This window comes from Xenopus tropicalis, chromosome 5, assembly GCF_000004195.4.
Source record: "Xenopus tropicalis strain Nigerian chromosome 5, UCB_Xtro_10.0, whole genome shotgun sequence".
NCBI lineage: Eukaryota > Metazoa > Chordata > Amphibia > Anura > Pipidae > Xenopus > Xenopus tropicalis.
The window spans coordinates 61,569,687-61,582,135 of NC_030681.2; the positions used below are offsets into that span (position 1 = coordinate 61,569,687).

The 12,449-nt window shown below is 43.7% G+C and overlaps 1 protein-coding gene across 1 annotated transcript in view; it reads left to right on the top strand.

Moving 5' to 3' along the window:
* The window catches only part of arfgef3 (ARFGEF family member 3), a 629,444-nt gene that overhangs the window by 254,927 nt on the left and 362,068 nt on the right, over positions 1-12,449 (top strand). The window lies entirely within an intron of this gene.

Below are 12,449 nucleotides of genomic sequence, written 5' to 3' on the forward strand. Positions count from 1 at the left end.
AGTTGCAGAAATATCAAACTTTATGTAACTGTTGGAATAGAATGTAAAACGACTTTATAACAACTTTAGAACCCCCATATGATCTATCACTTATGTAATTTCAGCTCTGGCAAAATCAACACATTTACATCATTATAAGTGGAATAAAGCTAGTATAACATATGCTCACCCCTGAAAGCCATATATTTTTGGAAAGTACACAATCCCCCGAATTCAAAATGAGTACCCATGTCTATCTACTCCAAAGGACCAAGCCGCAAAGCTTTCCTAAAGCTGACAATTTTGATGACATTTCTGAAAATCCGATCAAAGCTTCCACTTTGCAGCATCTTATCTCCCACACAGCATTAGGTACCAAGATAAAACACCCTAAATGTGAACGCCAGGAGTCCACTGAACAGTTTGATGCCCAATATGTATAGGTTTACCAAAGAATGTGGTATGTAGGGGCTCCAATGGGAATATACCCCCATATGATGTGTCATTTCAGAAAATCAACACATTTACATCCTTTATGTGGGATAATGCTACAAAAAAGTATGCTCACCCCAGAAAGCCATATATTTTTGGAAAGTACACATTCGCTCGAATCTATAATGGGTACACATTTCCTTTTACTCCAAAGTACCAAGCTGCAAAGCATACCTAAGTTTGCCAATTTTAATGACATTTCAGAAAATCGCCTAAAAATGTTGCAGTTTGCCACATTTGTCTCACACAATTTCTTGTGTACAAAGGCAAATCAGTAAGTACTGACCCCAAAATGAAAATAGCGCATATGGATTTCTCGCCTGCCAACTAAGCTTTTGCACAGAGCCCCCTGACAGCGTATTATGTGCAGTAACCCCCCCCTAACTATACAGAGACCCCCAGAAAACCATATATTTTTGGAAAGTACACATTCTGATGAATTCAAAATAGGTAAAGTTATTTTTGTACACCAAAGTTACACCTGGCAAAGCTACGCTAAAAACAGATTAGGAACACTTATACAGGGATAAAATGCGATAAAACCACAAAAATTGTGCAAATCAGTGAAACAACAAAATAAGTCACATGTGTGTATTTAGTGATCAGAATATCTGATCCAATAGTCACGCTGTCAAAATAAACAGGTTTTAGGTAAAAGAAACTAAAAACAAAGTGGTAAAATGAAAAAAAAACAAAGTGTTTGTGTATACATGTGTGTACATGTGTAAAAGTTGTGTGACAGTGTGTAAGTGTGTATAAGTGTATAAAAGTGTAAAAAATGAAAAAACAAAACAAAAAACGCTAAATTATGTGCTGTAAGTGTGTGTAAATGTATGTAAGTGTGTATAAATTTATGCAAGTGTGTGTGTAAGTGTGTAAGTGCAAAAAAAAAAACCAACCACCTTACCCTTCCTGAAGCACCCGATCGCCTCCAGGTTCTCCAGGCTGCAGTGGACAGGCAAACACTGCTTCTAATAGCAATTATAAATACAAATAACTCAAAAACCATAACAAACTTGTAATAAATGTATATTGCAAAGCTGCGTTGAATTTTGGTTTCTTTTATTAGGCAAAAAATTATATTTTGAGTTGCCTTGTCCTTTAAGTCCCGGTAACCAATGCATGGACACAGAGAACCATCCTTATTTTCTACGAAGAAAATACCCGCTCCTGCAGGAGACGTGAAAGGACGTATGAACCCCTTCGCCAGATTGTCATCGACATAATCCTTCAGAATCTTTAATTCGGGCTCAGACAGAGGATAAATTCTCCCAAAAGGAATGGTGGAACCCAGTAAAAGATCAATAGGGCAATCAAAGATGTGGAGGTAATTTATCAGCCTCTTTCTCATCAAACACACCAATGAAATTGTGGTACGGTGTAGGAATGAGCTTGAGTCGAGAATCACTAGTAATGAGGCTAACCGCCAAGATATTAGGAGGGGAGGTCCCGAATTGAAATGTAACTCGACTATTGAGTCAGTCAATAGAGGGGTTGTGAACTTAAGCCAAGGAAAACCAAGAATGACAGAAAATAACAGTGAAGAAACAATATCAAAGGCCAAAAGTTAACCCTTTCACTGCCAGCCATTTTGAACAAAATGGAACTTCTACTGCCAGACAGTTTTTGAACATTTTCCACTGTTTCATTTTAGGGGCTTTTCCTAGGGGGTACTTTTAGTTTACCCAGGAAAACTATATATCGTTTTTTTCAAGACAACCTAAGCTTTCAAAATATGGTGGAATGTTTGTGTAATTCCAATTCTGTAACAAGATATAGGCTTCTAAATGTCTAAAAAATGAAAAAAAATATATATATAAAATAATATAAACACATACACCAGAAACAAAAATTATTTTATGCACAAAAATACAACTGATTTGGAAAGTCCCATGTCTCCTGAACGTGCCAATACCAAATATATATAGTTTTATGGAGATTTCTCACTAACACTCCCAGCAGTACACTACCAAATTTCCAAAGCATTGCTCCAGAAAGTTGCATACTTTAGATTTCAAGGTCACAAATTCCAATAACATAAGGTTTATCCCAGAAAATTATACATTTTTAGAAAGAACAGATTCTGTGGAATCCAGAATAGATAGAACTGCCTGTCTACTCCAAACTACCAAGTTGCAATGCTTTCCTAAAATTATTGTTTTTTATCAAAACTTGTAAAATTTCTTAAAAATCGCTTCAAAGCTTCCTGTCTATAGTATCTTATCTCCTACAGGTCATAAAGTAACCAAATAAAACACCCTAAATTTGAACGCCAGGGGTCCACTGAACAGTTTGATGCCCAATATGTATAGGTTTACCTAAGTATGTGGCATGTAGGGGCCCAAATGTGAACATACCCCATATGATCTGCCATTTCTGTCATTTCAGCTTCTGCGAAATCAACACATTTACATCATTTTGTGTGGGATAAAGTTAGTAAAAAGTACACTCCCCCCAGAAAGTCATATATTTTTGGAAAGTACACATTCCCCGAAATCTAAAATGGGTACCCATGTCTTTCTACTCCAAAGTACCAAGCTGCAAAGCTTTCCTTTGACGATTTTATTACATTTCCAAAAATCACCTCAAAACTTCCACTATGCAGCATCTTATTTTCTATAGGTGATTAGGTACCAAGATAAAACACCCTAAATATGAACCCCAGAGGTCTAAAGCACATGGCACTTAGAGACCCCAAAATATACCTTGTGCACTCTAATTTCATGGCTTACCTTTACCTAATTCATAAACACATGGCAGTTTTATGTGGGATAGAAACTGCAGAAATATAGGGCTACCCCTGAAAACCATATATTTTTGGAAAGTATACATTCAGACAAATCCAACATGGGTAATGAGTCCTTTTTTACACCAAAGTACCAATCTATGATATTTCAGAAAATCTACTAAAAATGTTGCAATTTGCCGCATTTATCTCACACAATTTCTTGCGTACAAAGGAAAATCACCCCAAATAGGAACACCAGAGGTCTACTGAACAGTTTGATGCCCTATATGCATAGATTTACCAAACTATGCGGAGTACATGGGCACCCAAATGAAAATAATGCATATGAATTTTCATGAATGACTCTCCGGCGCGTGCAGTTTTTGCACCCGGTTATGTGTTTTATGTGCCATAAGACCCCCTAACAGTACAGAGACCCTAGAAAACCATAAAGTTTCCGAAAGTACACATTCTAACAAAACAAAAATGGGTAAATACATCTTTCTACTGCAAACTACCAAATTACAAAGCTATGCTAAACAGAATGGTTTTTATGACATTTCTGAAAATCGTCACAAAGATTGCATTTTACCTCATTATGTACCCCCACAATTTGTAACGTATCAACATAAAACACTCTAAATATAAACGCTAGGGGTCTACTGAACAGTTTGATGCCTTTTATGCATAGATTTTCCAAACTATGTGGAGTACAGGGGCACCCAAATGAAAATAGTGCATATGAATTTTCTCGAATGACGCTCTGGCTCATGCAGTTTTTGCACCCAGTATGTGTATTATGTGCCATAAGACCCCCTAACAGTAAGGAGACCCTAGAAAACCATACATTTTCTGACAAAACAAAAATGCGTAAATACATCTTTCTACTGCAAACTACCAAACTACAAAGCTATGCTAAACAGAATGGTTTTTATAACATTTCTGAAAATTGTTACAAAGCTTGCATTTTTGCATAAAACATAAAACACCCTAAATATGAACGCCAGGGGTCTACGGAACCGTTTGATGCCCAATATGCATAGATTTACCAAACTAAGTGGGGTACAGAGGAAGCCAAATTGAAATACAGCAGATAAAATGTCCATGTGCAAGACAAGTAACAATATGAAATGCAATAAAATCGCTAAAATCACAAAAAAAACCCCTAAAATCAATGTTTTTTTTTCCCTAGTGATATCTGCAGTCAGAATCACAGTTTGAGTATTTTTTGAGTACACTATTGTGCTCATATGAAGCAGCGAGCGCAGAGAATGAGTGCAAAGTAAAGAAAACGTAGCTCCTACGTGCTGGGCATTTAACCCTTTCCCTGCCAAAGACGTAGCTCCTACGTGCTGGCATAAAAAGGTGTTGAACATGTTGAATGATCTTTAATAGAAGTGGAACAGTTTTGAACGTCACTGGACCAGAAGATAGAGGAGATCCATCAGCAAGTTTAACTAATAAAGGATTAGTCTTTGGCTTCAGCGGGATGCAATTCTTTGAGGCAAAATCACAATCCATGAAACAACCACAGGCACCAGAATTATTTAGAGCTGGGGTCTTGATTATCCCTCTGGTCCACTGTAAAATAAGACATATACCCTTAGAAAATTCTGCACTTAAGTAAGTACTAGCAAGTCCCCTTACTTGTAGGTCTCACAGGACAGGTACGTAGAAGATGACCGGATACACCACAGTACAAGCAGAGGTTGAGCCGACGCCTGCGCAGTCTTTCCTTCTGGGTCAGTGAAGCACAAATTACCCCAATCTGCATGGGTTCTTGGTCTGCAAGGGGAGCAGAAGAGGACAGAGAGCTGACTGGAATATCGGAGAGCGCAGCGTTAGGCACCACCCAGTTTGTTGATGGAAACACGGCTCTCTCCTGACGTCTTTCTCTCAGACGCCTGTCAATTTGAATCACAAGGTCGATCATTGCATAGAGCAACTCAGGTTTACCCACTCGGGCCAGTTTATCTTTTAGAGAATTGGAAAGGCCAAGACGGAACTGATGCTTAAGAGCAGCCTCATTCCACTCGGTATCGGAAGCATACCGTCAAAACTCAGAAACATATTCCTCAACAGGCCTTTTGCCCTGCTGAAGATTCCTTAAGGCAGTGCTGTCCAACTTCTGTGGTACCAAGGGCCGGAATTTTTCCAGCCTCCGTGGTGGAGGGCCGATAATGGAAGCTAGTTTTGACCACTCCCCTTTTTAAAACCACACCCACTTGAAACCACACCCATGTTATCACATGACCATAGCCATATTAATGGTGGTAGTACAGCAAAAACCTGCCATACTCTGCCTTCCCTACCCTGCCTGTGTGTGCCATACTCTGCCTTCCCTACCCTGTCTGTGTGTGCCATACTCTGCCTTCCCTAACCTGCCTGTGTGTGCCATACTCTGCCCGCCCTACCCTGCGAGTGTGTGCCATACTCTGCCTGCCCTACGCTGCCTGTGTGTGCCATACCCTGCCTTCCCTACCCTGCCTGTGTGTGCCATACTCTGTCTTCCCTACCCTGCCTGTGTGTGCCATACTCTGCCTTCCCTACCCTGCCTGTGTGTGCATAGGGCAGGCAGACTATGGCACACACAGGCAGCCTACAGTGACGCAATGTTGGCACTGCTCCTACAGTCTGCACAATAACTATATATTAAAAAACTTTTTAATTGCAGTACCACCACAGTATATGTTCTTTTTATAGTGTGCAGGGTTTATTTGTGGGTTCCTCCTGTTCTGAGGTGTGAACAGGGGAACAATGTGGGTGATTACAGCCTGAGGTGTGAACACTGCAGGGAATGAACAATGTAGGGATTACAAGGTGTGAACAACACAGGGGATTGCATTTTTAAACAATACAGGGGGTTTACAGCCTGAATCTGAGGTGTTAACCATGCAGCGGGCCAGTACTGATACCATTTAAAGCTTACACAAAGGTAAGCCATCAAAGCAGCCAGACAGGTGGGGGCCACACAGAGGGGGGCCGCCAGTTGGACAGCACTGCCTTAAGGCATCCTCAGCGGTTTTGGTCCTCTTAGGACCATCATATAAACTTGCCACAGCAACCTGAAATGACTGGAAGTCGCCAAGGAGAGGACTCCGTTGCTCCAGGAGGCGGTTAGCCCAGGACTGTGGTTCTCCAAGGAGAAGAGAAATCGCAAACCCCACTTTAGCCAAGAAAACCAACTTGCAGCTATTGATAAAAGCTCAAAACTTGCCTCTGTCCCCAGCAAAGAGTTAAGGAAGCAGTACCTTGGGTTCTGGAGCAAATGCAGCAGTGGGAGGAGATGGGTTCAAGGAGGGGTCAGGAGCCGCAGCGGCAGGAGGCCTGGAGCTGGGTTTGCACTTGACGATATCCCACCTGTAGGTCTTGGATGGCTTGGGTCAGCAAAGCATTCGAAAGTGAGCATCCCTGACAAAAAGTGGGAAAGGCACGGTAGACGCACCATTAGCCAGACTAGCAAAACGCACTACAATACCTCTCAAAGATGGCACATCATTTAGGAATCCGATGGATTGCAAAGCAGAGAACTTACTAAAAATTATCTTTTCCACGGCAACAGCAGCCTTCAAGTCTGCTTGCTTTTCACAGACCATGGTCCTATGCCTATGGCTGGAAGAGGTGCTCCACTCCAGGAAGAGTCCATAGGGGCTACTGTCAGAGATCATAAATGCCACACACTTTCTGTGTGATGCTACCATGGACATTCTCCATCTACTGGCTAAATTCTCAGTACTGTCCGTAGGCGCTAGACATACAAACTAGACAACCCTTTCGGCTAACACATTCATTTGCAGATCACCCCAACACGGCAGACAGCAACAGGCATATAACTCAAGCTCAAAAAAAGTTTTGCCCGCAAAAGAAAACTTCATGGGACGGGCAGAGGTGCCCCTCCAAGGGGACCCAAGACAAACAAGATTAATGAAACCTCAGCCCCTCCTGGGCAGAAGCCACAGTTGGGAGACACCTTTGGGAATTCCGGGAGGTCTGGCTTAAGTCCACAACAGACTCATGGGTTCACTAGATCGTCTCAGAAGGCTACAGTCTTCACTTCCAGCAACCACCCCCAACACACTTCATACAATCAAAAACCCCAGATCACCAACAAAATTAAAGGCACTCTGTGACTCGGTCAGGGATATGATTTAGTCCAACACCATCACGCCGGTGCCTCGCGGCCAACACCACCACAGCTTTTTTTCAAATCTCTTCTTGATTCCAAAAAAAGACAACTCCCTCCGCCCAGTACTGAACCTCAAGAGACTTAACTCGTTCCTCCAAGTACAATCTTTCAAAATGGAATCTCTGAGATCCGTAGTGAAACATGGAAAAAGGAGAATACTTCACATCCATAGACCTGAAGGATGCATACCTCCACATCCCAATACACGTTCACCACTGGTAATACTTGGTTTGCTATTCGGGAAGATCACTACCAATTCTAAGCCTTCCCATTCGGGCTGACAATGGCACCACGCGTGTTCACAAAGGTGATGGCAGCACTGGTAGCATACGTGTCAAAAAGACCTGTGCCTACTACCTTACCTGGACGACATATTAATCAAAGCACCATCCCTCTCTACCTCTGTGACGCAAATACGACTATGCATACAAATCTTGGAAAAGGACGGGTGGAAAATTCACCCCACCAAAAGCTCCCTACAGCCCTCCCATTCCATCGTCTTTTTGGGAGTAGAGTTCGAAGCCTCCCAACACAATGTGTTCCTAACACCAGAAAAATGACTCAACCTCATGCAGGCAGCCCAATCAGCAGCAGGGCAAACATGCATGCAAGCCAGGAGGTGTATGAGACTTCTCATAGTCATGAACTCTTCTATAGAGGTTGTACCATTTGCCCAATTCCATATGCGAACACTACAGTTAGATTTCCTAAGAAAATGAGCTCGAACCTATCTCAACCTCGAAGCAGACATTACACTGTCACAAGAGTCAAAAGAATCCCTGCGATGGTGGCACACGGAACAAAACCTAACAAAGGGAAGAGCTTGCTCCATTCAGACTTGGCATGTCATCACTACAGACGCCAGTCTCTCTGGCTGGGGCGGCGTATACAAACAGAGGACCATATAGGGACTTTGGTCTGCTCAGGAATCTGCCCTGCATATCAACATCTTAGAACTTAGGGCAATCACCCTATCCCACTGGAAAACGCACCTAAGGGAACTACCGGTAAAAATAAAATCGGACAAGACAACGGCGGTGGCCTACGTAAACCACCAATGCGGCACTCGCAGCAGCACGGCATGGGCAGAATTGCCACAAATCTTACAGTGGGCAGAGACCGAATTCTGCCATCTGACAGCAATTTATATTCCAGGGCAACTAAACGAAAAAGCAGACTTTCTCAGTTGCAACACGTTAGACCCGAGGGAATGGTCCCTCAACAGGGAGACCTTCCAGCAGCTCAGAGAATGGTGGGGAACCCCACAGGTAGAAAAGCACAACTACCAAGTACCACAATACTACTCAAGGTACTATGATCCTCAAGCCATAGCAACGGACCCAATGACAGAGAGCTGGGACTTCAACCTGGTATACATATTCCCGCCAGTACCCATGATCGACCCTGTCCTGCAACGTCTTGTGCTGTTTTGGCCCTCTCGGGTCTGGGTCACAGATCTGGGCAAGCTTACCACGTCGGCCCGAACTGCTCATTTAAGGGCCATGTTCCCACCTTAACTTAGCCAGACTGACGGCATGACTATTGAAACCTCCATCTGGAGGATGGTTGTACCGATAAAGTAACAAACATGCTACTCCAGACACGAAAAAAGACCACTTCAGCATCTTACCACCTGTTAGCATATTTCTTTTCATTCAGACCCAAGTCTCTTCAGAATTCCATCTCAACCAATCATTCTTCCATCGCTTTGTCCCACTCTGTCCACCAAAATGAAGCAGCTCTTACACAGCCTCAACTTGGTAAGGGCCCTTAAATTTTACATTCACAGGACAAAGGACGACAGAAGGTTAGACACTCTTTTTGTTCTATATTGCAGCCCAGGCCAGGGCAAACAAGCAAAGAAGGCCTCCATTGCTAGATAGATTAAAGACTTGATTATATCTGTTTTTTTTTTTTTCTCAATCAATATTTTTATTGAGCAACAAGGTAATCAAGAACAACAATGGCATCAGTTATGTATTGGTACTAATAAAGGTCCAGAACCTAGGAGTCTTGTGGGGATTGGGAGTTGTGGAGGCTTTACGGGGGGGTTGCTGTCGAGGGGAGATCTCCTGCAGGGAAGGGGACTGGGGGGCCAAGGCAGTCAGTCCAGTGACACCATATTTGCATAAAGGTGAGTATTTTCCCTCTTTTATCCAATATAGTCCGTTCTAGTGCAGCTGTTTCGTCCATGGCCTTTTTCCATTCGTGCGATTTTGGAGGAATCCGGTCCTTCCAATGCAAGGTAAGTATTCTCCTGGCATGGAACATAGCTTTCAAAATAAACATTTTGGTATGGCTGTCAAGGTTATTGTTTAAGTCCACTGTCAGCAGACAGTTTCTAGCAGTGCCTGTGCCCCAGCCCGGGATTGCGGCTGTAAGCCACCCTGTGATTTCGTTCCAGTATTGTTTCAGGCTCGAACAGTTCCAAAGAGTATGCACAAGTGTAGCGTCTTCTAAGCCGCATCTTGGGCATAAGGGTGAGGTCAGTACTTTCATGACATATAATCTTTGTACAGTGTAGTAGGCTCTATGAATTAAATACAATTGCAGCATGCTATGCTTATATGCAAAAGAAACCAGTTTTGGGGTGGTTAGTATCCATTCCCACTGGTCATCAAGGAGAGCACCCACCTCGTCTTCCCAGGCCTTACGTGCACTGAGTTCTGGGTCAATATGCTGAGGTTTGTACAGTTGCTTGTACAAGCTTGAGATCTTGCCCTTGTGGGCTGGTATTAATAAAGTGTCTACTATTGGAGAATTGGCTACTGTAATGTTGGAGTGAGCAGATTGAGAGGTGAGGGCCCTTGACAGTTTGTAATGTGTTAGCCATTGCGTGGGAGGGAGTTGCCTGTTTTGACATAGTTGTTGCAAGGGAATAACTTGGTTGTCTGCCCACACATCCCCAATCGTGGTGAGATCGAGCGTGCACCAGATTTTAGGGGGATTATGTGATACCAATTGAGGGAAGTCTAGATTATGCCAAAGGGGAGTCTGAGGTGGGTACTGCTCCAGTTTGATTAATTTGTGCCCAGCCTGAAGCATTTTGTTCTGGAGTACCAACAAGGGTGGAGCACTCCTCGGCAATTTTTTGGTCAGTAGGGAGGGCCAGGGGGGTCCCTGCTTGCCCATTGCCCAGGCCCATAGTTGGAACAGTGGGGGGGAAATATCCGGGTGGACCATAGGGGAGATATGGGCTAGCTGAGCGGCCACATAATAAATATACATATCAGGGAGTGCCAGTCCCCCCCCCCCCGTCTCTTGGTTTCATAAGAGTGGTTAAGCGTAGTGTAGATCTGGAGGCACCCCAAATAAATTTACTAAGCAATGAATTCAGTTGGATAAATACTTTTTTGGGGATGTACACAGGGGAGTGCCATAGCGCATACAGAACCTTCGGTAACAGAAACATTTTGATCAATTGGATTCTCCCAGCTGGTCCCACTGGCAGCGTTTCCCAGGTTTTAAATTTATTATGAGCCCACTGAAAGAGACCCTCAATATTGTGGTTATAGTACAGTGATATCGGGAGAGCTATCTGTATACCCAGGTAGGTAAATTTGCTGGAAATCTGCAGGGGACATGTGTCCAGGGGTTCATTGGGCTGTTGCTTATCTACCAAAAAGAGCACCGATTTAGCAGTACTAGTTTGTAGCCCTGAAATCTTGCCAAACCCCTGGGTGAGTTCAATCAATGCAGTCAGGGAGGGGCCTCTGTCCCCTAGGTATACTAATGTGTCATCTGCGTATAGTTGCACTTTTTCAGTAAAGCCAGGGTATTCAAATCCTGTGATCTGGGGGTGCGTCTGCACAGCTTGAGCGAAGGGCTCTATGGCTATGGCAAAAAGCAGGGGGGATAGCGGGCACCCCTGCCTTGTTCCCCTAGTTAAGGCAAATGCTGGGGTGGTGAGGGAGTTAATACGAATGCTGGCCATGGGGTACTTATATAGGAGCTGGACCATCTGTATGAATTTTTTACCAAATCCAAAGTGGGTAAGTGCTAGCCAGAGGTAGGGCCACTCTACAGTATCAAACGCCTTTGTGATGTCGAGGGCTGCTATGGCTCTGCGTCTGGTGTTTAGGGCTGCAGTTTTGGCAGGGATGAAACCTATCTGATCGGGGTGGATTATTTTAGTGATAACCCTACTCAGCCTGCGGGCAAGCACTTTGGCATAAATTTTTACATCTGCTGTGAGGAGAGAGATCGGCCTAAACGATTCACATAACTGTGGGTCTTTGCCCTGCTTGGGGAGAAGAACAATAGCTGCTTCATAGAGGGATTCAGGGAATTGGCCCAACTGTACGGCTTCATTAAAAAGCTTGAGCAGTAATGGTGTTAAAGTTTTGGAATGTCTCTTGTATATTTCTATGGGAAGGCCATCAGCCCCTGCAGCCTTGCCCAGGGGAAAAGAGTTTACTGCTTCTTGTATCTCTATTTCGGTAAGTTCAGAGTCTAAGTAGGTACTATATTCTCGGGGTAGTGTTGGGAGGGTTAGCGAGGCAAGAAAGGAATTAATTTCTGATTCAGGGGCTATGAGTTTGGTTTTGTACAAGTCCGTATAGAATGAGACCAGCATTTCTTGAACCGCCTGGGGGTCAGTGTGTAGATTGCCCAACGGGTCTCTAAGCGCAGGGACTGGGGGGGGGGGTGTTGTGGGCCTTGGCTAAGTGTGCTAGCATTCTACCCGCCCTTTCCCCTTGCTCATATATATTTGTCTTGGTAAAATACAGCTTATTCAGTGCTTTTTGTTTAATGGCCTGGATGTAGTTGTTCTGTGCTTCATTAAGCAGTTTAAAGTTGTCTGGGGAAGGAGGGGATTGCAGCTGTATTGATGAAGGCCATATCTATTCTGGATAGGGCCAAGCGGGCAGAGGTAAAGCACGAGTACTGGAGCACCCCGGGATGAGTTTCTCTCCATGGGTCTATTAGTGCTAAGGAGGCCATTAGTCTAGAGAGTTGGGTGTGCTTAGGGGGAGACCTTAGGGGGTGCTTCCATAGCCTATCTAGTTCAGGGAGCTGCACTTCATTAAAGTCGCCTGCCACCAGCACCAGCGCTCTTGGGTA